Genomic DNA, 24,831 nt, shown 5'->3' with positions numbered 1-24,831 from the left:
TTTCAACCTAATATGAATTTCCAACAACAGCTGTGCATTTTCAATACACTATACTTTATTGGTAACAGATCTGGTATTTCCTTCAATAATACTGTTTTATCCCACTCAGGGATTTTTATTGTTTATTCATAACAAAGTTTTCCTACTGTACAAATTTTAAACTTTCTCTACTGCAGTTTCAACACTTTAGCTCTTGCTACCATAAATGTTGTCATATTACCTTTCCTCTGAAACCCAAGTGATGGTCCAGCGAATAATTGTAGGAAAGTTTTACGCCTGTAACAGCTTGCTCAGAATAAATATGTCTTGGGAAAGAATATTAAGAAATTAAAAAAATTTGTTTGTGTATGTATCTCTTAAACCTCTTGCTTTTCCAGTTTTATTAAGGAGCAGAGCTAACTTTAAAGTTATGATTCCAAAGGCAGATCATTCAAAGAAGATTGAAAGAGCTCTAATTAAGTTGTGCTTCACAAAAATGTCTTTATGGAATATGTGACCTTTCTGTTTTTATGCTATGGATGACCAAATTCTATTTTAAGGTTTCAAGGAAAGACAAAAGGAATGATTGTATTGGCTGTTTTCTAGGTCTTTAATTCTCTTGCACCTTGGCCAGGTCAATAGGTTCCAGTTGTTAAGCTTTCGTTCATTTTTTTCCCTTGTTGTCTGTCCAGAATAACCAGGAAATGGCTAGAACACATTTGAATGCATAGCATTCATAGATCAGAGGGAAAAATCATGGATTTATGAAAGGAAAGAAATAAGTGGATGATATAAACAGAAAAGAAAGAGGAAGTAGAAGGTTTAGCACACAGCTTTTTGCTAAGACATATAGAATGTATCTGCTGGTACTGCAGGCACTGAGACTGCAGTCAGAGACTATTGGGCAGGAATGGGGCACCAGTAGTGTACATTTTGCACACGGTGCTGCTGACCTCCAGCTCTTCAAGGTGAGACTCTGCTGGCCAGATTCTCTCCTCACATGGGCTTATGCAGAACACTTCTGCTGGAACGGCTCTAGTGGAAGGTACAGCACTTCTGAAAACTCTCAACCATCTTAGCAGACCTATTCTGGCGAATTAAAACTCAATTGGCATGAACAGTTGACCCAAGTATTTAAATTTAAACTGGCACCCTCTCTTCTAAACGTAATAGAGCTGTGAGGAGAGCAACAGCTTTGGGCCAACACTGTGATGCAGGTACTGCAAGAAATTTGCCGGTACAGGTGGTAAGGGAGTAGTGAACATATATTATGTCTTAAACAGAGTACATTGTCCTAAACTGAGTGCAAGTATATTCTGAACCTGGTCCTCCACTTGCAACGTTTGGAGCCTATCCTGATTAGGTCTAAGCAATCTAATTGGATTATTGTGCTAGAAATGTGTCATTGGAGATTTTTTCATTGTTAGGCATTTTAGCTCTGTTAACCTATACCACGATAAACAGCAAATACTGCCAGCATCTCTATGGCACATCTACTTCTGTTCGGTTGACATTTTTGCATATTCTGGAAAAGAAGCCAAATTATAAATGACAGCCTACAGCATTCCCCTTTGCATTAGTTTGAATGAATTAAGCAGGTTGCACAACTATGTTTTATTATGGCTTTTTGGTTGAGAGAAAGTTATTGGTTTTGCCAGATCCTTGACTTCTTTTGTGTGAGGCACAGGGACTCTGCAAACCCACATTACCTCAGGGAACGTTTAAAGAATTCACCAGTTCCTAGAGGGTCCATCACTGGATCAGACCAATGGTAGACATAACAGGAATGCAAATTACTTCCATTATACAATTTTAATAAATACGATTCAAAGACAACTGTTCCTGCAGCTTGTCCAACAGGAAAAAAAAAAAAAAAAGCCCAAGCCAGCTGCTGAACAAAAATGCCACTAGCTGTGATGAATTATAATTCATTTTGGACAGGAAACAATAAATATATGACCTAAAGGAAAAGAAAACTTTAGGCAATGTAATTAGGGGGAGAAAAATCCCATTAGTATTATGAACTATGGGCTGAGCAGGAAACTCCCAAATGTAAGAAGAGAGGCTCCAAATCTGCAGTTGTTCAAAACCAAGCTAGAAATGCATATAGGAATGATGCAGCAAGTCTTGCAAAAGGTGAGGGTCTTCAATAAAAGACAAGTTCTTTGATTCTACATGCTTATCCAGAGAAAATTCAGAAAAAGTATTTGATTTCACATACGGAAAAGTGTTAACAGCCTTAACAATAAGACAGTTGCTTCATTGTTACAGTAATATTCTTGTCAACAGAAGATTGCTAAGCAGATTTCTGCTTTCCCACGCTGTAAGAATATCTTCCGTTTGAGAGCTATTCACTTGTACCTCTGGGCCAAACCCCAAGCTCAGGGTGATTTGCATAGCCTTCTGTCTTTTCCTGTCTCTCATCTGCTCTCTCCTCTTCCTCTACTTTTATAATGTAATTCCTCCTCTTTTCCTTCTTAGAAGATATTTCTTACCCTTTAAGTCCATGTGAAATGGTTGCTAGTATTCTTTTCATTGTCTTATTTCTGCTATAGGACAGACCCTGTGTCTATGACATGAGACTTAAACTTCCTGTCATCAAGTACAAATCTTAAATCACCCATCAGTTTCTACATATCCATTCATTGAGGCACCCCTTCTTCAGTGCCACAGTATATTTTCTTTTTTCCCCTCCCTGTTCAGACCATGCCACTTTTCATGGGATTAAGGCTGGTTGTGGGTCACTGTTTTAGTGCTTCAATTTGTAGCTGCAGTGCCGTGCAAGGAAGCGTAACGTGCTTGACATTACTTTGCTAGCCTCAGATCACAGGATGGAAAATAGTGTTCAAAGATGGATCCCTGAGTGTCAGAGGTAACAATGCTTTAAAAGTTAATTTGTTCATTTACCATTTCCCTATTCCGAATGTCATAAGATTTTATTTTATTTTTTAAAAATTATAGAAGATGAGTCACATTATCATCACTGGACTCCAGTAACATCAATGCTATGTGTTGGAATTAAACCAGTCTTAACCGTCCACTGGCAGTGAGACCTACATCTATTGATATGTACTATTTAAACCAGTATCAGACTCTGCAGAACTTCATGCTGTGATATGTCATCATTTCAGATGTATGTAGATTGCAGTTTGAAGTTGTGTTGTTTTTTACTGTATGTTTCTCACATTACAGAATAAAGTTTGCTGAAATTCAGAGGATATGTGCAGTAACAAACATTAAGTGTGTTATTTACTATTCTAGGGTCTTGGTTTTGTCTCTGTAACTAGTGAGTAAGCTTAAATGTGCGGAAGCTGGGAGTTACAGAAGCTATTATCAATGAGTGGGAGCAGGGTTGTGTTGCTGTGCCCAGATACATAACAAGAAACAGCACACAAAATATTAGACTAAAGTGAAAGCAGAGGAGTGGCCTTTGCTCTGTTGGCTGCCAAACCTAAGCTCTTGTGGACTGATGAAAGGAATGTGGTCCAGAGGTGAGGCCATACTTAATGAGCTAGGTCCTCGAAGATGCTTAGAAAGTTACGACAAGAGAAGAGACAGGGAGCACAAGCAGTCTCCATTTGATGTTTGCTCCTGGAACTGTTAAATGGAAGTCTATGCCTAGGACCTGAGGTTGTGTTGGTGGGTTTGCATAATCCTTCTTGACACCAGTGTACACCAGGAGTAATTTTCACCACCTATCAACTGTATTTCAAAATAAAAGGCCTTTAAGTACAGTTGATGTGTAGAGGAATGGTATAAGTGAGCGTGTGCAGAAATGAGTGTAACACTTGAGGGGAAAGACAGTGCCGTCAGTGCCAGGCTAACCCAAAGGATCCCATACGGGCATGAGTGATTCCTGGCTCATCCATTAACTGTTGTCCATCTCCATGTTCCTTCCTTAGCCAAGACCATCCTGGTACGTGTGGCGCACTATGCTGGACAGCTGTGTCCCTGCTTGTATGAGGGTGGCAGAAGGATTGCATTACTTACTCTGTCATCTCTGGTGTCTAGCCCAGGAACCTAGTTTGAGGTGATGACTGATGTCGCCTGAGTCTGATACTCAGATTAGCGAAAAACAAAAAAGTGATATCTAAGTGACATCTGAAATTCCAACCGTGTAAGATTCCAGAGCTAGGGACTATCTGTTCTGATCCTGTGAGAAGAAGAGACTTTGTATTTAAACACTGAATGTTAGATTAAATATTAAGGGTCTGATTCTTCAATGCATTGCACTGGTGTTATTCCAGGATCAGTATTCTGACTGCATCTTTAAATATTAAATTCCTTCTGACAGGATAGGAGCTGATATGCAACCTCTGACATTGGGCTCCCATGCTGTTTCTTATGTCACAAATGATGACAATTGCCAGAAACAGTGACTAGCAGCAGCAAGAGACTCTGCAATATTCACTTTAATTGCATTCTATATTTTCAGATATAATTTACAGCTTTAAAGTGTTGAAAAATGAGTGTCCTGACATGAGCACTCAGTATCCTGTAGCAAGCCACTGGGAACAGGAAAGTTTTTCTTTCAAGATTCAACAAAAACAGTCCCTTACTGTGTGACAGAAACAAGCTGCACCAACCCTGCCAGTGATTCAGCATGTTTTTCTAAATTCAAACGGGGCTGCAGCCTAAAGTTTGCAGTAGGGATTCAAACCCTGCAGGGAAATGCCAGAGGCTCAAGCCTTTCTCCCAGCATCCGTCATGGTGCCAGGTAGGGAACCAAATGAGCAGCAAAACACTCTCTGTACTAAAATAGCATAACAAATGGCTTCAGGGTGCACAGAGAGAGGCCTATACACAGCATTAATTAGCCTAAAAGTAATTAGCAAAATATTGCTAAAAAATCATAAGTGGCATGATTGATAGCTGGTTGAGTTTTTGAACTCAGCAATATGAAAACCCATGTGTAGTAACTGTGAATTTGAGGCACATTGGGAGGTTTCAGTGACAAGCAGACCAGTTTTGACTGGAAGAGAGAAACATAGTATAAAATATTATTTGCTGTAGAAATTAAAGGCTTTGAATGAAATGTAAATTTTTTCAGCAAAGTCTGACCTATGCAAGACGGAGAAGAAACAGACATTATTCTTCACTAGAATTAGTCACGTTAATTGCAGTGAACATTTTCTTGAATTTAACTGTTTTTCTAGGTGGAAACTGTTTTGAAGTGAATCATTCATTTTTCAAATGTGTTCATTATTCAAAAGTTTTGGACAAATATTTATGAGACTAGATTTCAGCATATGGATCGTGCATGAATAGCCTATTCTTAGTTTTACTTCCCACATTCAATATTTAGTATGACATCCTTGAGCTATGTAATCCATCATATAAGTCTTAAGTTTTAAAATATTTTTCCATTTTTCACTATACTTCTGCTCTTGACTCTTCACAGGAAATGAAGAACATGTTTATCATACTTTGCTAAACACAGGAGTCTAACGTGACTGGAGAACCAAGGCATTATTGACATTCTTATATTTTTTTCCCATTTCATAGAATTTGTGAAGTGTTAAGTTGATTCAGACTTCCTGGGCAGATTTAGGCTTCTAAATGACTTGAGATTCATGAGAAATATATTATCTCTAAAAAGATACCATTTGGTGTATGCTGTCACCACAGGTCAAGCTAGAAAGCTATAGTATGCAGTATTCTCCAGCAGGGATAAGAGTTCTCCCTTTCTGTACTGATGATGTTCTTGTCTGATGATCTCAGCAATATCCTTCAATAATACTGGGTTTTGCCTTCCAGTGTATAGTTATATCATCTGGCACATTACTCCTATGTAGCTCTAGTTCTGTGACTATTTTCTTCCCCAATATAACTGCTTGGAATGAAGATCTGGTTTAAATTTTGAGTTCAATCATACTTTTCCATCTGCAAGTCCAGTTATATTAGCATTGTGTGTCCCTTTTTTTTTCCTGGTCAGTTTCTTCTCCATCACCTTTCTGAGGTTGCTTAGAGAGCAGATACGTGAGTGTTTGCAGCAAGTAATTTCCTGGAAATATTGACTTGACTTGAAAATCTTTATTATTGTGGCATGTATGGGCCCTACCTAGGTGACATCCAGGTCACACAAAGTCTATTTCTGATCAGAGTCTAAGGCTGGGAACAGTTTAGCATCTCAATAAATGTGTTAGTATAAATGGAAAGAGCAATGTGTTTATCCAAACTGTTCTTGGGTGCTCACCCAGCCAAGTACAAATAAAGAAGTTGAACATCAGCATGCAGTTAATTTAAGTTAGATGAATTTGGAAATAACCACATATTTTTAACTGACTCAAAGGAAAAATTAATCCAAACAGAGACATACCTGCTGGTAGGTATTCTTTGAGCTGGAAAGCCAATGGAACTCAATACATAACTCCTTCATGAGTAAGTCAGACAGCTCTACTTGTGACATAATTTGGTGCTGGCAAAGCTTTTCACATATCAAATGATATGATGCAGGTGCACAGCACTGCTTGTGCTTAAATCTTGATTAGATCTGACCCAGCTGATTCTTCATCTGATGCTTGCTCTTTTTGTTAACCAACCTTCTGCATTTCAAATAACTTTTCACAGGCTTCTCTAATTCAAAAATTTGGCTCATTTTTTGTTTCTTGCTAAAACATTATCCAGATTCTAAACTCTGCATTTTAGAAATTCACCTTCAAGAAGAAAAGATGCGGGTACTTCTGCTGACCTGCACATACTTATACCCAACTCACATTTGCTTAAGTGAGCAAAGCTATGGAAAATGTCACTGACTAATATGAAAAGAGCAAATGTAGTGCCCAATTCTTTTGCATAAACTGAATTGGGTCAAGAGATAAGAGTCTTAAAAAGAACCAAAAAAACCCAACCCCCCCTCCCCCCCAAAAAACCCCAAACCCAAAACAACTTCATGCAACTACCAAAGAAACACTTTATTCGGTGAAATGGTAGTATATGTTGTCAGGAAGCCAAATGCCAAAGGCTGTATTATTGAAGAATCTGGCAGCGGACAGATGGGTGTGTGCCTACAGTCACAACATGACTTTAGTCAGAAGAAAGGCTGATGCCCTTGTCTCTTTCTGCTGCTGTTCAAAAAGGCACCTGCAGTGTGTCTGAAGGGCACGCCTTTGTTGCAGTTTCAACAGCTAGGTTGTTGCTGTCATCCTTCAAGTTCTTAAAATACTGTTCCTGAAAGACAACTAGTCGAGTGCTTGGTTATGTGACAAAGGTATCCATGAATAAACCAAAATGCCTACTCTCTTTCGCTCTTCCATTTACAGTTAGAGCAGAAAAGGATAAGAGAATCTTGCTGTTGGAGGGGATTTTGATTTTGTAGAAACCATGTATTATTGTTGGTGAGAAAATATAAAACCTGTTTTGCCTTTCACAAGTAATGAAGTTCATTATTGCTTGAGTTACTTGTCTCTTTTTTTCCGTGACTAATCCTGTATTTGTATACCACATACTAAACCTATCATTTTTGATAGCACATTATGGCAATGGGTACTAGCAGGCATATGGAGAAGGTTCGTTCCTTCTGTTTTTGAGAAAAATGCATATGAAGATCTGCAAACAGCTGAGCATTAAATTAATGGAAAATCAGATTCTGAGTATTCTTAGGAAGCAAGCTGCTACAAGTTTGGTGAGATACCAAACAGAAGCTCAAGCTCAGATAAACAGATTATACCTGATATTCTTTATGCATTTTCAGAGATTACAAGAATGAGGAGAAAAAAATATATATTTCTAGATTTTATCGAAAGTAATGTGATCATTAGATTTGCAACACAGGAGAGGGAGGCAAGTAGTTAATGGCTACATAAGGGTCAGGATGTACAGGACATAGTGTATCATAAGATAAATAATTAAAAAAAGGGGGGGGGGGGGGAAGATCTGTACCATTTTCTGTTTCTCCTGTGAATGTTTTCCTTTGAGAGTCATCAGACTAAACAACAGTAGTTGTTCCTCAGCCCTATATATATCTGTGATAATTAAATGTTTCCTTGCTGCCTGGATGAATAAAAGCCTACCATATGTTGTTCATGCAAACATGCAAGGCATCTACCTAATTCTACCACTGCCTGTCACCTGTGACCTAACAACATTTGCTGAAAGAGATACAACAAAGAAATGCAAAAATAAACAAAATACTTGGCATTTACAAAGTGGGGTTTTTTTTAATCCAAAGACTGTAAAGCTGTTTACAAAAACCTGCTGAAAAAGCTAGACCTCAAAGCATCTCTCCTTCAGCTGCTGAGTAGAGGTGTTTTTTTATTTGGAAAGCATTAGATGTATTTGTCAAATTACTGGAAAAAGTGAACAGATTGTGCTAATCTGTGTTAATAAATGCCTTTTGCCTCCACAAATTTTCCATATCCCTAGCAAAAAGGCTACTGGGCTGCATTTGCAGAGTGGCTACTATCCTTATGAAGAAGTTAGAGATATACTGCATGGCATGACATTGTCCCCTAAATGCTGTTTATGTCCTAGATACATTGACAGCAGCTGTGTTCACAATCAGGGTGGTTCAGTGAACAAAGCTTAAAGGTGGGAGTAAGGAGAGCTTGCTTCCACACCAAAATCTGTCACTGGCTTCTTCCTGGACTAAAGTTTCTCTCCATGTCTCTTTTACTTAGCATTGTCTTTCTCTTGCAGCTGGTTTATTCAGAATGTAGTATATGAAGACCTCAGTTTGAACTCACAGAGCAGTATGGATAGGATGGAACTCCAGTGTGAACTTGACTCATCCAGCGGATGAGTCCATGTGGGAGCAGGACACCCCAAATTGTGTGTGGCCATGGATAAGGCCACACCAGAGCAGGTGCATCTTGAAGCATCTGTGGCCATGGTTAAGTCTGTGCTGCAGCAGGTATACCTCTGAAGGGATTATGGCCCAAGGATAAGTCCACTCTGGAGAATGTACATGTTGAAGCATCTGTGGCCGTGGTTATGTCTGTGCTGCAGCAGGTACACCTAGAAGCATCAGTGGCTGTGCATGAGGTCATGCTAGAGCACCTTAAAGCATGTGGCCATGGATAAGCCCATGATAGAGCAGGTACACCCCTAGAGGGACTGCAGCCATGGGTAAGGCCGTGTTGGAGCAGGTTTACTTCTGAAGGGACTGTGGCTGTGGGTAAGGCCATGCTGGGGGAGGTGTATCTCTGAAGGCATTGTGGCCCATGGAGAAGGCTATGCTGGAATAGGTGCTTCTCAAAGCGACTGCGGATAAGCCTATGCTGCAGCAAGTATACCCCTGGAGATACTGTGGCTCACAGATAAGGCTCCACTTGGAGAAGGTACAACCTTAAGGGACTGCAGTCTGTGGATAAGTCTAAGCTGGAGCAGGGGCAAGGGGTGGAGTTCATTGCAACATTAAACCCTATAACTTGGCCCAAAGGGTCCAGGGGTGGAGATTGTAATGGAAATACCTTTAAATTGTTGTAACCCATGATTTGAGTTGCACTGTATAGGAATTACTACAGCAGGAACCACCTGAACCAATGGAGGACAAGCCTTACAAGAAGCAGTGCAAATGCAGCAGTAACCCAGTGTGAGCTGGCTTTGGTGCCCAGTAACTCAACCCAACAGACCACCTCTCCTGTCGTGAGTGACCACCATAAGAGATGGAGCCCAAAGTCATCGACTAAATGAACTCAGTGGGCATTTTGTGGATATTTTACAGGGATGGTCCGTAGACATATTGGATAGTGTGGGACCTGAGCATGACATAAATGGTATGGAATAAGGGGTGGAGAATGTGCTGGGTTTGGCTGGGATAGAGTTAATTTTCTTCATAGTAGCCAGTATGGGGCTACGTTTTGGATCTGTGCTGGAAACAGTGTTGATAACACAGCAATGTTTTAGTTACTGCTGAGCAGTGCTTACACAGAGTCAAGGCTTTTTCTGCCTCTCACACCCCCCACACCAGTGAGTAGGCTGGGGATGTACAAGAAGTTGGGAGGGGACACAGCTGGGACAGCTGACCCCAACTGACCAAAGTGACATTCCATACCATATGGTGTCATGCTTACCATATAAAGCTGGGGGAAGAAGGAGGAAGGCGGGGGGACGTTCAGAGTTATAGTGTTTTGTCTTCCCAAGTAACCATTAATGTGTGATGGAGCCCTGCTTTCCTGGAGATGGCTGAACACCTGCCTGCCGATGGGAAGTAGCGAATGAATTCCTTGTTTTGCTTTGCTTGTGTGCACAGCCTTTGCTTTGCTTACTAAGTGCTATCTCAACCCATGAGTTTTCTCACTTTTACTCTTCTGATTCTTTCCCCCAACCCACCACGGGGGAGTGAGTGAGCAGCTGTGTGGTGCTTCATTGCCAGCTGGGGTTAAACCACGACACTGTGACTAACACTTTCTAATCCCTCCAGCTGCTTTGAGCATTGCACCCCACTGTAGCTGGTCTTGGCCTAGAATCAACTTTATGTGTATTCATTACCATTTAAGCAGAATATAACAACAAGATGTGTCTGGGCATGGCATCCTTAATATGAGTTAATAAACTGAGTAATACAGAGTCCTGTAGCCCATCAGCATCGGTTACTGATACTACGTAGGCACACATGCCTCTTGTTCTCTACTCTGGCTTCACATATGGTCTTGGTGACCAAAGTTCAAAGTCTCTGTCTCCCTTTTCAAGGCGTTCAGTGGTCTGATCCCAGTGGTATTCAAGACCAAAAACATCTGTCTTTTAAAGACCTGAGATGAAGACATGGGTTGATGATTCTGCTCCTTCTGTATAACTGCCTTTTTATTTTTGGAATAAGGTTCTTTCTGCTCACTCTAGACACCTTGTCAAAAATGCAACCTGTGATCCTGAAGCCTGTGGTCCTGAAACTACATAAGAATCAGAACACAAGGAGAGCAACCTTTTAGAGAAGACATGAAATTTGAAGGAAAAAAAAAGAGGAAAAAAATTTCAAATCTGGGCAACTGTAAGACTGTCTGGATTATCGCTCCCCACCTTACTGGCTACAAAAATAAATAAATCCCCCATTTCTGTCATGAGGTTATGACTTTTTTCTTCCATGGGAGCCTGTGTGCTGGATGCATCATATCCAGCCTGATTGTATGGGCACATGTCAGCATGCTTGGAGAGAAGGTGCACCATGGATCACCAGCTAGGGACCTGATTGAGGGCTGGTGCTGTAACCTGCTCTAGGGAAGGATGTGAGGTCACGTAGTGTGACACAGTCCTGGCTGCAAAGCCTAGAGATTCATGCTGGGGCTGTGTCTAATTCAGGCACCTGCTCAAGTGTGATCTCCAAACCATCCACAAAGTCTGCCTTCAACCTATTAAGGTTAAATTTCTGCATCAAGGGTCCACTGAGTTAAGTGGAAGTATGCCCGTTACAATGCACACAGATGTCTTTGACATTTTTAGATTAATATCATTACAGAAAATAAGCACCTTTTTTTCTGCTTTTGAAGGAAATAAACAACTATCTCCAACACCTGTCAAGGACACTTTCAGAGAAATTTGGAAGAACAGATCATGTGGCTTCTTAAATCCCTTCAGCATACGGTAATTTCTACCCTTTTCCTTGCAGATGTGTTATTGTCCTGATCTCAACATTATTGAATATAAATATGACATACTGCAGTATACTGGAGAAAGGCCAAAACAAATTCCACTAAGAAACAGTTTTTCACTAAGCAAGATAATGATGCCTCTTCCCTTCAATTATCAATTTTACCAAGTATTGGCAGTAGTGAAATGGGTTTGAGATTGTTGTCTTTGCACAACTGTGCACAAAATAAAAATAATTCAGTTCACATGTGGTTGTAATAGGGTTCATTTACAAAAATCAAGAAATTCAATGATGGTTCTCACAAATTACATTCATGTTCAGTGCAAAAATGAAAACCTGAAGGACAGTACTGTTACTACTGCCTGTACTGCTGGCAGTCCCGGTGTGTCTGTGGAACCGCTTCCTAAGAATTCAGATCAGACCTAGCCAACGGTGATTCTAGGCATCACAGCCTTCTTGGAAATTAGACTAGATGTGATAGTCTAGGCTGATTACTATCAAACATAGACTTTGGTATAGAGCAATTAGTTTAAACTGTAAAAAATTGTAATGTTTAACAAAACTGAGTCAAAATACAGAATGAAATTTAATCACCCTACTGTATAACGTCTTTCATCCATAGATGTAAAAGGGCTCTGCAAACTCCTGATAAATGAACCTCAAAGTGCCTTTGTAACAGATTATTACCTCTATTTTGTGAAATGCTGCGTAACATTTTAACAATACGTTGGTTCCTCATCTGGTGTGTGTTTATAACTTCACTGGCTTCACTTGAACTGAGCTGATTTTATACCAGAAGAGCATCTATTATATTTCATAAGTATTTCAAGAGTAAAAGCTTTGACTAATTATTATGATGATTATCATCACTTTATTCTCTAGAGATCCATTTCTACCAAAAGTTAGAATAAGGATGGGTGAAAAAAATATAACCTGGGGCTAAGGCTCAGCCCATACCTTGATCTAAGGTCAAGGATTATGCTTAGGACTGGGGATGACAGAGAGACTAAGCTTATGGCATCATTTGGAGTGGGGATGCCAAAAACATTGTCCACTGAGGACTTCTTCATGTGGGTTTTACCACTTAACATCTAGTGTTCCATTCCAACCTATATTATTCTATGATTATGTATTGACTCTGAGAAACAATGTGAAATGAAACACTCTGTGGCTACAGTTCAAGTTTAAAAACCAGAAAATTCAGGATTATTCTCCCATGGTCTCCTCAACATGAAAGAGTCTGATGCAGCACTGCATTGGCTACTATCCAGTCTAGTTGGGAGGTAAATTGTAATCCTCCTCCTGGAATCCAGCCTTCACCGCCAATGACCCCGACCCCTCTTCTCCTGAGAGCTGAAGTCAGCCAAGTGGAACCACAAGCCCTGTGAGACATTGACATTCACAACCCACTCTTCTACCTCAACATTTCCCTCTTATTTGCTGAATTTCCTTCTTGGCCCAGACAACTCCAGGCTAGACAAGTCTTTGCTGTGGCAAACCATCTAATCCCTTTGGGCATGGAGAAGACAAAATGTATTTCCTGGCTCCAGCTTGCAAACAGATGAGTCTTCATCATACCAAAAATTCTGCTGTTGATTCTAAACATGTGATGCTTCAAGTGCACATGGGAGAAAGTGCCTGGGAACTGGGAATGCCATGTTTTGAATGGCTGAGCCATCCCTTCTTGGGCAGGCCCTTTGGGGGTAATTTGAAAGGTAATTTTGTGGGCCCATTCAAGTAGTCAGTCTGGTGTGTCAGGCCTACTAGGCATTGATTTGTCAGCCAAACCTACGGCTATCTTTCTGTGAGAATCCTGTGTTAGCCCTTAGAAAACATCTCTCTTACAAGTTTGTAGTTCTCTGTATAAATCAAGAACTGTGTAGAGATAAGGGTCAAACCATAGAATAAAATATGCCATTAAGTACTAAGTGCTGAATTTTTAAGTGTTGCTCATTTCAAGGGCCAATTTAAACAAGACAGAATTAAGTTGAGCTGTTTACCTTCCTAGCACTGCTTGCTATAGCATAATAAATGATGGGGCTGTAAGCCAAGGAAGGCGACTGGAAGAATGTTTTGTTTAGACTACTACAATAGCCAATTCAACATCACGGTAGGAATGCAGTAGGTTAGGAGTGAGCTGAACTGGCAGAGCTACCATAAGAGTGATGAGTTACTGAAATGACTAAAGTGATTGAATTTATGCTTCAGATTTCCCCAAACATCCCTATAGTATTTAAAGATTTTAGAAGAGGATGTTATTTTATAAAGGGGGGAAGGGAGGAAGAGATTATCCTTGTCTCTATTTCACTCTTTCTACATTTGTTCTGCATGGGTATTTACTTCATTGTATTTCTAGTTTTACCACTAGCTAAGTGCTTTTTGAGAAGTCACTTCATTCTCCATACTACTGTTTTTCTTTCTATAAAACAGCAACAGTGCTTCCTTCTTTCTCTCTGGAGCCTCCAGCCCTCTAAAATCTCTAGAGAGCTTTCATTATATTTCATTTTATTGGCAGCAGGACCAGAAACTTTAGAACTGCACAGAGAACAAAGCAAATTTAGCTTATGAAAACACTTGTATCCAATTCAGTGAGAAACAAGCTCCAAGAAGCATTTTGCTGCAGGCCTAAGGAGGCTGTGATTGGAGAGCTGTGATGAGAAAAGAAAAAGCACTGTCTTGCTGCACAGAGCAGTGCACCCTTCTCCCAGAACCTGGCTAGCTTTTTATCATGTCAGGTCACTTCCATACTCTTTTCAAGCTCTTTATTACTCCTTTGAAATTATTAATATACTGTTGATAAAACTGAATTTTGTTCCTATTTCTGATACCCCTATATCCAGCTGTTTCTCTTCCTGCCTTCTAGCTCCTCCTCTGAAAGCAAGAATTTTGGGAAAAGAGTTTAGAATTATGCAAATTAAGCAAGGTTTGGTATAACTCTGGGTATTAAAAGATCTGAGTATTTGGTCATAGCTTGTAAAAGCCCACATCCTAGTTCAAATAATCTTTGTCAAAAAGGAGTTTAGGGTGAAGAAGTTGTATCTGAAATATTGAGGCATTTTGCAGATGAGGATTTACCACGAGAGCGAATGAGGAAAGACTTTATTCTCTCATGTTTTACTACTGATACCTAATAACTATAAGCTTCTCCCAAGTCGTGTCTTTAGAGATGTATGCATTCATCACTGTCTTCACTAATTCTATTTTAACTATTAACTGATGATAGTAGGTTTAGCTAAAATGAATATAAAAAGACTGCTAATATACACAGAACAGTTTTGAAAACCAAAGTAGTTTAGGTATAATCCTTAAAAATCTATTATTTCTTTATTAGCATATCACTGAGCATCTCAGCCAAACATACTGAGGTTTTTCTGGGAAAAAAATAACAAAAGTAGTTAAGACATTAAATGAGACTGAGATTCTGAAGAAAATAGGCTATATCTTTAAAGATATTTGTTACTTTCCATTTACTTTTCTAAGAATGTGGGCTGAGTTAATTTTTGAAATTGAGAATTAAAGACAACCAAAAAATTTTATCCATGATGTCTGAATCTTTCTTTGAATTTTTTGGGGGTTATAGCAGAGCCATAGAAGAGAAAAACAGTGACTTTACAAACCTCTGATGAAAAATCCACAGTGTAATAAAAATGAACTAATAAGTTCTTGTTGCATATTCTTACTGGTGATACTGCAGAAGACACTAGCCCAGTGGTAATTTTACTTTTCACTTAATTTAGGATTTCTTGTAAAGGTCATTTTCAATAATCCCTACAAATGGAAAATAAAATAGCTATTGTGGTTAAATATTTACTTAGAGGTTAAAAAGTTGTTTTGAAGCTATTCAAGGCTTTTTGTAAGTTTTTCTCATGTCTTGCTTTTTCACCACAGATTTAACCAATTTATACCTTTTCTGTTTCACAGACTAACCAAAAAAAAAAATAAATCACATCTCAATTGTTTATCGTATTAAACAACACCTATAAACAGTGTCACCAAGTACTACTGTGTAGTCCAGTACCTAATATAGTCATGTTAGCATTTGTTGAGTAACATACACTTGTAATAACTTATGATACGATTTTATGTTATTTATGTCCATGGAAACAATGGAGCCATGAGGAGTTTCACCCTTGGCTGAAAGCTTGAAATTATAACTGATCTTTTCAACATGCCATTTTCTGTCTTTGTGAGGATATGTGTATTGATAGATGGCTGAGAAGGTCACAGCAGCAAAATATTGGATATACATTTTTATAGTGCCTGAAATGTTTAAAAAACAGAACAGATTTTCATCATGTTTTGAAGTATTGTTTACAAATCTGCTGTGATCTCTTTGTTGTGGCTAAATTCTAAGTGTTCTTTTTTGTTTTGTTTTTAGAAGGCTTTCTATACTGCAGTAATCGTCATCCAACTTCCTAAAATGGTCCAGTATTTTTCTTCTGTGCTCATGCACATACTTTTACCAGAAGAGCTCTGACATTTCAGTACAAAGCTGGACTAATAAGCAGCTTTTGGAATTATTAGACAAAGCAGTACCACTGCTAGCGCTGAACAATTTAAAATCGTGAATCAAATCAACTTGCTCTGGGCCCTTTGAAATGAACAAGCACAGTGTTTGCTTGTCTTAGGTCTCCTAAGGAGTTTTCTGTATTTATCATAAATATTCATCTGTCTCTCTTCTGCCTTTTGGATTTTTTCTAAGATGCATTGTTTGAAGTGCTTTTAAAACATGTTTAGTATGCTAATATAGGATACTCAAATTAGGTTCAGACCCTGTTGTGCTGCTGCTCTACAAACCCATTGGAGGAGTGGGAGTCATTGCAAAGAAGAGCTCACAGTTTAAATAGGTAACGTAGAACGAGATAATGAAAAAAAAAAAAGTGGCTACATGGGGACAGTAATTTGGTCGATCTCCAGCAGACACAGCTGGGAATATAACTTAGGCCAGTACATGCTCTGATATAAGCCTACGTGTTTCTGAAAAAGAAGGATCTGAAATTAAGAAAGAAAAACACAGTTCTGTGAGACAAGTCTTGGATTGGTCTATTAGTTTGAGAGGAGAGATATGGCTACTTACATTCAGGCTATTCCTTTTTGTTTAAAGACTTTGTAGTATTACATCAGGCTTTTTTTCGCAACAGTGCAGTGGCATAACATCATGTGCAAAGCATGTGTTTAAGTACTTAGCTTTTTGTTTAGCTCAGCAAATGCTAGATTAACTTGTATCTAAACCTAGTCTTGACCTTATTTTGAAAACCATTGATCAGATGGTATTTATGAACTTCACATAAGACTCAGATAACAGTCTTAAGTGTTTCTCTTTTTGTTTCTTAAACGTGTCATATTTAAATACGTGATGTGATGTTTTTCTTGATTCTGAAGAGGCAAAAAATTCAGTTGATGAAGACTAATACTGTCCCAAAGCCTGAAGTCATGGTATGTTTTTCTATCCTAGAATTATTGTCCTAGTCTTTTAATCTTTTGGTGTCTGTTAAAAACACTTGGCTAACACTATTTGTCTGTGGAAAAAGTAAGGAGCATCCCCACATAGATTAGATTAATAACTTTGCTACTTTGAGAGGCCTTTGAGAAATTTAAATTTGGTTACACATGTAGTACTTGTATACCATGCAAAGAAAACACCATAGCCCTATTTTTCTTAGCTAGTGGATTGATATCACTTAGGAATACTTCATCCTAGAATAGCCTTCTCCCTACGGGCTGCAGCTGAGCTGAAATTGGCGGGGGCTGCTTCAGCTTGGAATGGTAACTTCACCCCACTGAAGAATTTAAAACATGAGACAAACTGCACCTTTCTAACTGAGAGCTGGAATCTGGGCCAAAGTGTGCAGAAAGAATGTTCGTACTGTGGAGGTCTCTAAATTTATACATGTCAATAGGTAATGCTCATTTATGTCCTACAAGCTAGCACACTGATGTGGACTTATAGGAGATCAGGCATATCGCAGTCTGGAGTCTTACTTGGCAAGAGCAGAAGTATTTTAACTCCAAAAGAAAGAGCAAATGTCGTGCAAGATCTTTACACAGTGTCCATGATTCTGAGTTTGCAGTCTAAGAAGGAACCCAATCCAGATAGCATATCAAACTCTGTTGGTTCATACTCTATTAAATAAAAGCAGAACTGGGACAAGTCAGACACAAATATGGACTTTATTTCAGAACCCAGAAAATGGAACAGGGAAAGCATTGTTCAGGAAATAGTTACAAACAAAAGCAGGCATGGCTTATACAGAGGACAAACACATTTGTGTTTCTTACATTGTATTAATTATTTCTTAGGTAAAGAGTGTCTTTCTTGTGGCCAAGATATAGAAGACCTGGAAGTTTTTGCTATTTAAGTGCAGTTGCTGAGGATGACTGTAATCTACTTTAACTTGCACATCTAACTTTTGGTAAATGGTCCCTTTGTTCTCATAAATCCATGCAGTTTGTTCATTTTGTACATCTTATTCCCTTATTTTTCATTATCTTGTTGTTTTCCCATTTATCACCCATGACTTTTGCAATTCAACAGTTTTTAGTATGACAGGTTAATATAAATCATTTGTAGAGTTTTTAATTAATTCCTGCTTCTGCTGCAGCTGGTTTTAAGCTGTGCTTACATACTTTTGGTTTACCTGAGTATTAATGTATGGCTATCCCAATCACAGCTGTGACAACCATCATCTTCCAAAAGAGTAACACCTTTACTCCTCATCATTGAAATCTTCAGTTTGGCTTAACTTCATAAGATGTTTAAAGATAAGACATCTTTTATTTTTGTTTGTCTTCTGGTTTTGAACTTCAGTTTGCGGAAGAGTACTTTCATTTGAAATGAAAGAGGGTGTTCCTGGGTATGCATTTGATTTCAAGAGCTGTGGTGTTTGTGGGACAAATTTTATAAATCTTGATGGAAACATGAGAGTTGGCAGCTCTGTTTATGGGCAAAAAATATTTCTGAAAGATTCTCTGAAATAAAGAACCAAATGCTGGTTAGCTGTGTCTCCACTCCTCCTACTTTTCTTTTGCTTTTCTGAAATTGCCTAGACACTTACTGGCAGGAACATTCATGGGACAAATAAACTGTAAGTTCAGTGAATTATTGTGGAAAATTAATTTGGAATTAATCAGTAACTAGTATTCCTTTAAGAAACCTGACTGTAAGAGTTAGCCAATAAGTAAATCATAACACTACCATGTGGTTTGCATCCGATCTAAACAGTGTAGCACAAATTTGAAAGCCTCTTATTTAGTTGTTGATAAATTATAAATCAAGAGTTGGTAGACATCATTGTGAAAGTAATCGTTATAGAATTAAGAAAATCAATACTGGTTTATGCTACTCACAGGACAAAAAACTGCATTTGTTGAATCAATTACTGTATGACATTAGCTATTCTCTAGTATGAAAGTATTTTAAAAAACAAATGCTTAATACAACAAAAACCCTCTAAGTCCAATTGCCATGTTTACTTCATTAACATTAACAAAGCTGGAAAGATGCATAAGCTAGAGGTGATTTTTATATTCATGGGGGTATTTTGCATTGATTCCCAATATCGATTGGGTAATAGAAAGAGGAATTCTCCATGCTACCACAAGGGATGACCGGGTTTTATCTTAGTTTCATTTTAGGCCTGTTTCCTTTCACATCAGCCATGAACATGGACACTCTGCACCTTTTATTCCCTTCTCTTACTTGCATCCTACCTGCTGGTCCAGACCCCAGAACTAAACTGGCTGCTTTTCTACTACCCACTCACATTGTTCTTTGACTATAGTGGTTCTTTCTTTGGTTTTATGCTGTTAGATATTGACTAGAAATAGATTTATTATTGATTTCAAATAACCTTGCTCTTACAGACATGCACCTTTACATAGGAGAAAGTAGAATTCAGTGCAGGAACGAATGTGTTCGGTGGAATAAATCAGAAGGTTTTTCTAGGATGGGGTACAAATGCTGGAGGTTGCGAGTCTGCATGAATATGCAATCTCATGAAGCACATTAAATTACACCAAACATTGCCAAATGAGAGAACACAATAAATGCTTTTTTTTGTTTGTCCTGATGTAAGAATGATGTCAAAATTATTTGATATTGCTCTGATGAAAAAAAGAAAAGAAACAGAAGCTGATGTAACATGACTCCTTCCAGATGGTGGAGTCATGGTGTAGCAAATTATATTTCCATATAATATTATCTGATTTTTACCTTTGAAATTTCCATTAAAATCCAGCTGCATTATCAGTTTGTCATGAACATTGAAGTCTTTCTAACTTATTCATTCTAACTGAGTGATATATCTGCTCATAAGTTTCTGAGATAGATTTTTGCCTGACACTTTCTATGCCTGGCCTCAGCTACAATGTTCAGTCTTCAGAAAAAATTTAAGCAAATTATGCTCAGCTGTTTTGAAGTTAGAATGAGGCAAAGTTATAGTCTTCATGTACTCCAAATGACACTTCTGTGCTTTCGTAACTCACACAGCTGTTGTTATAAATCTTGAAGTAGGATTGTTTCATCGTTCTCGAACTGGAGTGAAAAACAAGCTGAAATTCAGAAATATGGGTTCATTATTTTAAAAGTTGACATTTGCAAATGCACAATAAAATGTCCTCTTTTTTTTTTCTGGTTAACAGAGTAATTTAACATCTTACACATCAACAAATAGCGTATTAATTAAGACCATCTGAGGTATACAGACAAATCAGAGATTTATCAAGACTTTAATTCAACATTCTTAAACTGTGTGCTTTAGCTTAGGGTGTGTTAATTGAAAATGTGTTATTCAAAGGTCAGTTTATTTTAAAAATCATGTTTCATTTTATAATTTTTTTTTTAAACCAAATATCTTCCTTAAATATGAGCACTTGAGAAAACAAAGTATGATGAAGGGGATTAACTTGGTGACATTCAAGTACAATGTACTAATTCTTATTCAGAAATAAAATAGCTTTACTTAGTTTATCACAATTAACTTCTACAATCAATTAGGATAAACATGTATGTGCAGGGCAGTTTAATGTGATGCTACTAATTAATTTTAGAAGTTTATTGAGATTATTTTCCAGAGTATATATATACAAAAATATCTTCATTTGAAAGAAATTAGATAACTATATAAAACAATTAACCTTTTCTGCACTTTCATTGTTTTTTCTATGTGGTAACATGAAGTTTAATTGGTATCTCTGCTTCTCAGTATAGCCCTATCATTTTTCTTGATAGTGTGAATCTTACCATTAACAGCAGAGGAAAATGTTTCTAGAACTACAAAAATCAGAAAAGAACCCAAGTACATACTTTACCACAAAAAAAGTCTTATATTTCATTATAGGTAGAATTTACATTGCTTTTGTATCCTTAGGTTTTATTGCTCAAATAGTTTAGGAGCAGTAAGATATTTTGTGTGGTTTTTTTCTGTTTTTCTTAAAAGTTAGAGAACGTAATTTTCAAAACTACTATTTTTACAAGATCAAAACCCTGGAATCAGGATAGTCTATCAGTAAAGGTTTCTGTCATCCACCACTATATGTGTATATAAATATTTTATATATCTACTTTCACTAAAAAATCTGAGCCTTAGCTGCTTTTAGATACTTCATAATAAAAATAACACGAAATTTGGTAATATTAATTTTCCTCTTTTCCATGTAGAATGGAGACACTATAATATTTAGAATACCCCTTGAGTCCATGGTTTGACACTTTGCTTGGCTTTAATGTTTTGTTAAGGGTCCCTTATTTAATATTACTGTTATTGCGTAGACTTATGCTGCCTTAAACCTGAAAACAAGCAAAGTTGTTAATCAAATAGCTGTTTAAAGATAAATAAATTTGCTCCATTAGTTTAGAATCTGCACTTTACAATGTAATCCAATTAAGGAACACCTCACTGGGCACAGGAAACAGCATGATGCCATGTAGCTGGAATTCTCAATCATACTTACCATCATCACATAATAACACTAAGGAACTTAGCTTCAAGCCAAAAGTTTCAGCCCAGTAAGATTCTGTAACTGAAGCAAAGACCAGTGATAGCATCTCTCCAGACTTCTTTTAAAATGGATGTCTTTTGGATTATTTTTCTTTCATAAAAATGTTTTACAATAATTTTACTTTCATATCTTCTATGGCACTCTGTAAGCATGCCCATGATACATGTCAGGTTTCTGCTGTGAAAAATCAGAATCTAAGATAGATAAGGTGTTGTAAAAGAAGCGTATTTTTCCTTTTAAGTTGTTTACCACTATTGCTAGGAAAGACAGTATCATTATGGAGACAGCTGCAGGGAAAGCTGACACCAGGATAGCACTGATCACTCTCTTATGCTTGGGAATACTCTGGGTGAAAAAGAGCTGTTAGATACTTGTCTAATGAGAAAGCAAGCAGCAGTGAGACTGGACAAAGTGATATTTACAGTTCTCAAGAAAATGTGAGAGGTACATTAAAAAAAACAAGTCCAGAGTTTACCCAGGTTCTGGGGCTGGGTCTGCATGGGAGCTGAGAGGGCTGGGAGCTGGAGCCTTCACCAGAACCGAGGAAGACAGCTTTGACTAAGTTCATCTAGTGTGCATGGCACATTGCTACAGTGTAACTTTGTGACTTTTAATGACTCCGAAACCACCTCATCACTTGAGGAAAGAATATGCTGGAGTTTGCCTTCAGTCAGTTTGACAAGGTGATGGGAGGGATAGATCCCTCTTAACATGAAAACACTTGTCAGTTGTATCAAATTTGGCAAGACAAGCACCAATGTCACCTTGAGAAAAATGTAACTCAGCTGACATTCAATGCGTATGTGTACACTACATGCTGCAACACAGCCTAATTTCATGTGATATATGCAAATACGCTCTATTTTGCCTTTTTCTATTTCCATGGTGCTCTCTCAGAGCTGTATCTTGACTGATTAAAAGCAATGTGGAGTGTCTTCTGAGTTCCTGGTTTAAATAAGCAATGAAGGTGAATTCTGTCTGTGGTGTTGTACAACTTCTTCTGAATGTTGCCTGTTTAAGTAGGTAACTGGAGAATTCTCTGACATGTTGTTCAGGTTAGTTAAAAAAAAACCCAACAAAATAAGAACCCTGAATGCTGTCAGCCAACAGTTTTCATGATGTTTTAGGATTTGGTTTGTATTCTCACAGTGAGCCAGCCAGCCTTGATTATAATTAAATATCAATGGATTATCTATCCTTGTAAGCACATTGTAACAACTGCACCCTTGGTGTCTACTACTTCTTTGGTAGTATCCCAGTAAGGATCATGGTGCTTTTATGTTAAATATGATTCTGTTAAAAGGTTCATGGTATGTGAAAGCTGAACTAACCAGTGCTAACAGCCACACCCTTCACTGGTGCAACAGAACTTGAACAAGATTGATCCTTTATCCAACCCTATTGCACTCCTGCTTAGAATTTCCTAGAAAAAATGGATGCAAAATTCACTTGCTTAAGAAATACATGGGATGTATAAAAAAGGTCCAGCTCAAAACTGGGCCCTTCCTGAGCAGTGAAGTAAAAATGCAGTATTTGCTTAATTTTACAGTCCTAATTTTATTTGAAATATTTTTGCCAATTTTATTCTTTTTAATGTGGGGAGGGGAGGTGCGTAATTTATTTGTCATTAAAATTGCCTGTTTATTTTTTATGCTACCACCACTTGTTTCTTTACTTTGGGGTTTTAACTCAAAATCTGTATTAATAGAGATGTTCTGGTCACTTGTAGCCCTCATTGAAAGAAACTGCAGTTGGCATGTGCTTGATACCTGCCTGATACCTCAGTTTGAGCAAGAAACAGGTGAACAGCTACTGGGGTTCATGGGTTAAAAATTTTGGAAGGAAAAGCATGGCTAAGTTGCCAGTTTTACAGGGCATAAACTGTTTCTCATACTTCTCTTCATCTGACTCTTGCAGACTGAGTGTATCTGTCAAATGCTGCTCTTGGCCTTGTGTCTGAGAAATCTTCCACTTCTGACGTATTTTCCTAAGGGAGTTGCAACTGTTAGTGCTTGTGCTTTGGCAGCCTATGATCAGAATATTTTAATTGCCTCCTAACAGCTTGAAATGTGACTGACTAGAGATGCCTTTCCTTCTTCTGGAAGACAGTCTGAGTATTTTTGAGGTGTACTGAAAGTGACTCCCCTAATGCTGCAAAGCTCTATATTTTGCTCAGTTGCTAAGGGCTATCCAAAGATGAATTAGAGTATAGAAATTCCCATTTGGAGGTGCCATTGAGAAGTAAAAATTAGAAGAAGAATTCTGCTTTTCTTTAATACTGCTGTATTAGTTTGAATGTGGGCAGGGAAGTAGTGCATAGTAAGCCAAGGTGTGAATTTACACAGGACAAGCAACCCTGTCAGAATTTGCTATGTAGATATTTGTATCCAGTGACTATACAAATTAGATTACTACAACCATTCAGAGACTGGAAACTTTTACTCAGTGGGAGAAAAACTACAATGTATTTAGAATGACTGTGACAATTCTCATCCTTGCCTAGCAAACCTTAATTTGAAAGTCAACATCAACATTGCCATTTACCTGCTGTGGTTGCACGTCAAGCAATTCTGACAGGAGAAGCCATTATATTTGGCAGCCAGTTTATTAGTTTACAGGTTTTTAGGTATTAGGTGTTTATTTAGTAAGGATGTTATGAGAAAGTTCTATAGTAGGGGAGGCTGTTTTGTCGTTGAGGAGAGATTTCAAAAGCTGCAGGCTGCACCAGGGGTGGAAAGGTCTTTATTACACTGCTGCTGTCTAGCCAGACTTGAAAACGAGACATATTTGCTCACAGGACTGTAGTTTATCATGCAGAAAGAGTAATTAAATTTGAATTGTGTCAGCCAACTACCTTAAATGAAGAGAAGTCAATGAATGTTGCTCTGAGGAGAAAGAAGGAAATGATTAGTCATAATTATACTCAGTGTCCAAAAGAAATGCTTCACACCCCTCAAATCTGTTGCAAAGGGAGGGAAAAAACCCTAAGAAATGTACCTTCAATACTTCTCTTAATATTTAAAAATTCTTGAGTTTGTGATTCCCTATGGAAATTAGAGGAAAACAGGTACTACTGTACTATACTATTCTAAGGATTGGTGGGTGGACTGTTCGGTAGATAAGGAATTGGTTGGATGGTTGCATCCAGAGGGTAGTGGTCAACGGCTCAATGTCCAGATGGAGATCAGTGACAAGTGGTGTCCCTCAGGGGTCTGTGTTGGGACGAGTACTGTTTAATATCTTCACCAGTGGACATAGACAGTGGGATCGAGTGCACCCTCAGCAAGTTTGCAGATGGCACCAAGCTGGGTGGTGCGGTTGACACACCT

This window comes from Pelecanus crispus, chromosome 4 (assembly GCF_030463565.1).
Source record: "Pelecanus crispus isolate bPelCri1 chromosome 4, bPelCri1.pri, whole genome shotgun sequence".
NCBI lineage: Eukaryota > Metazoa > Chordata > Aves > Pelecaniformes > Pelecanidae > Pelecanus > Pelecanus crispus.
Note: the sequence above shows the minus strand (reverse complement) of the source record.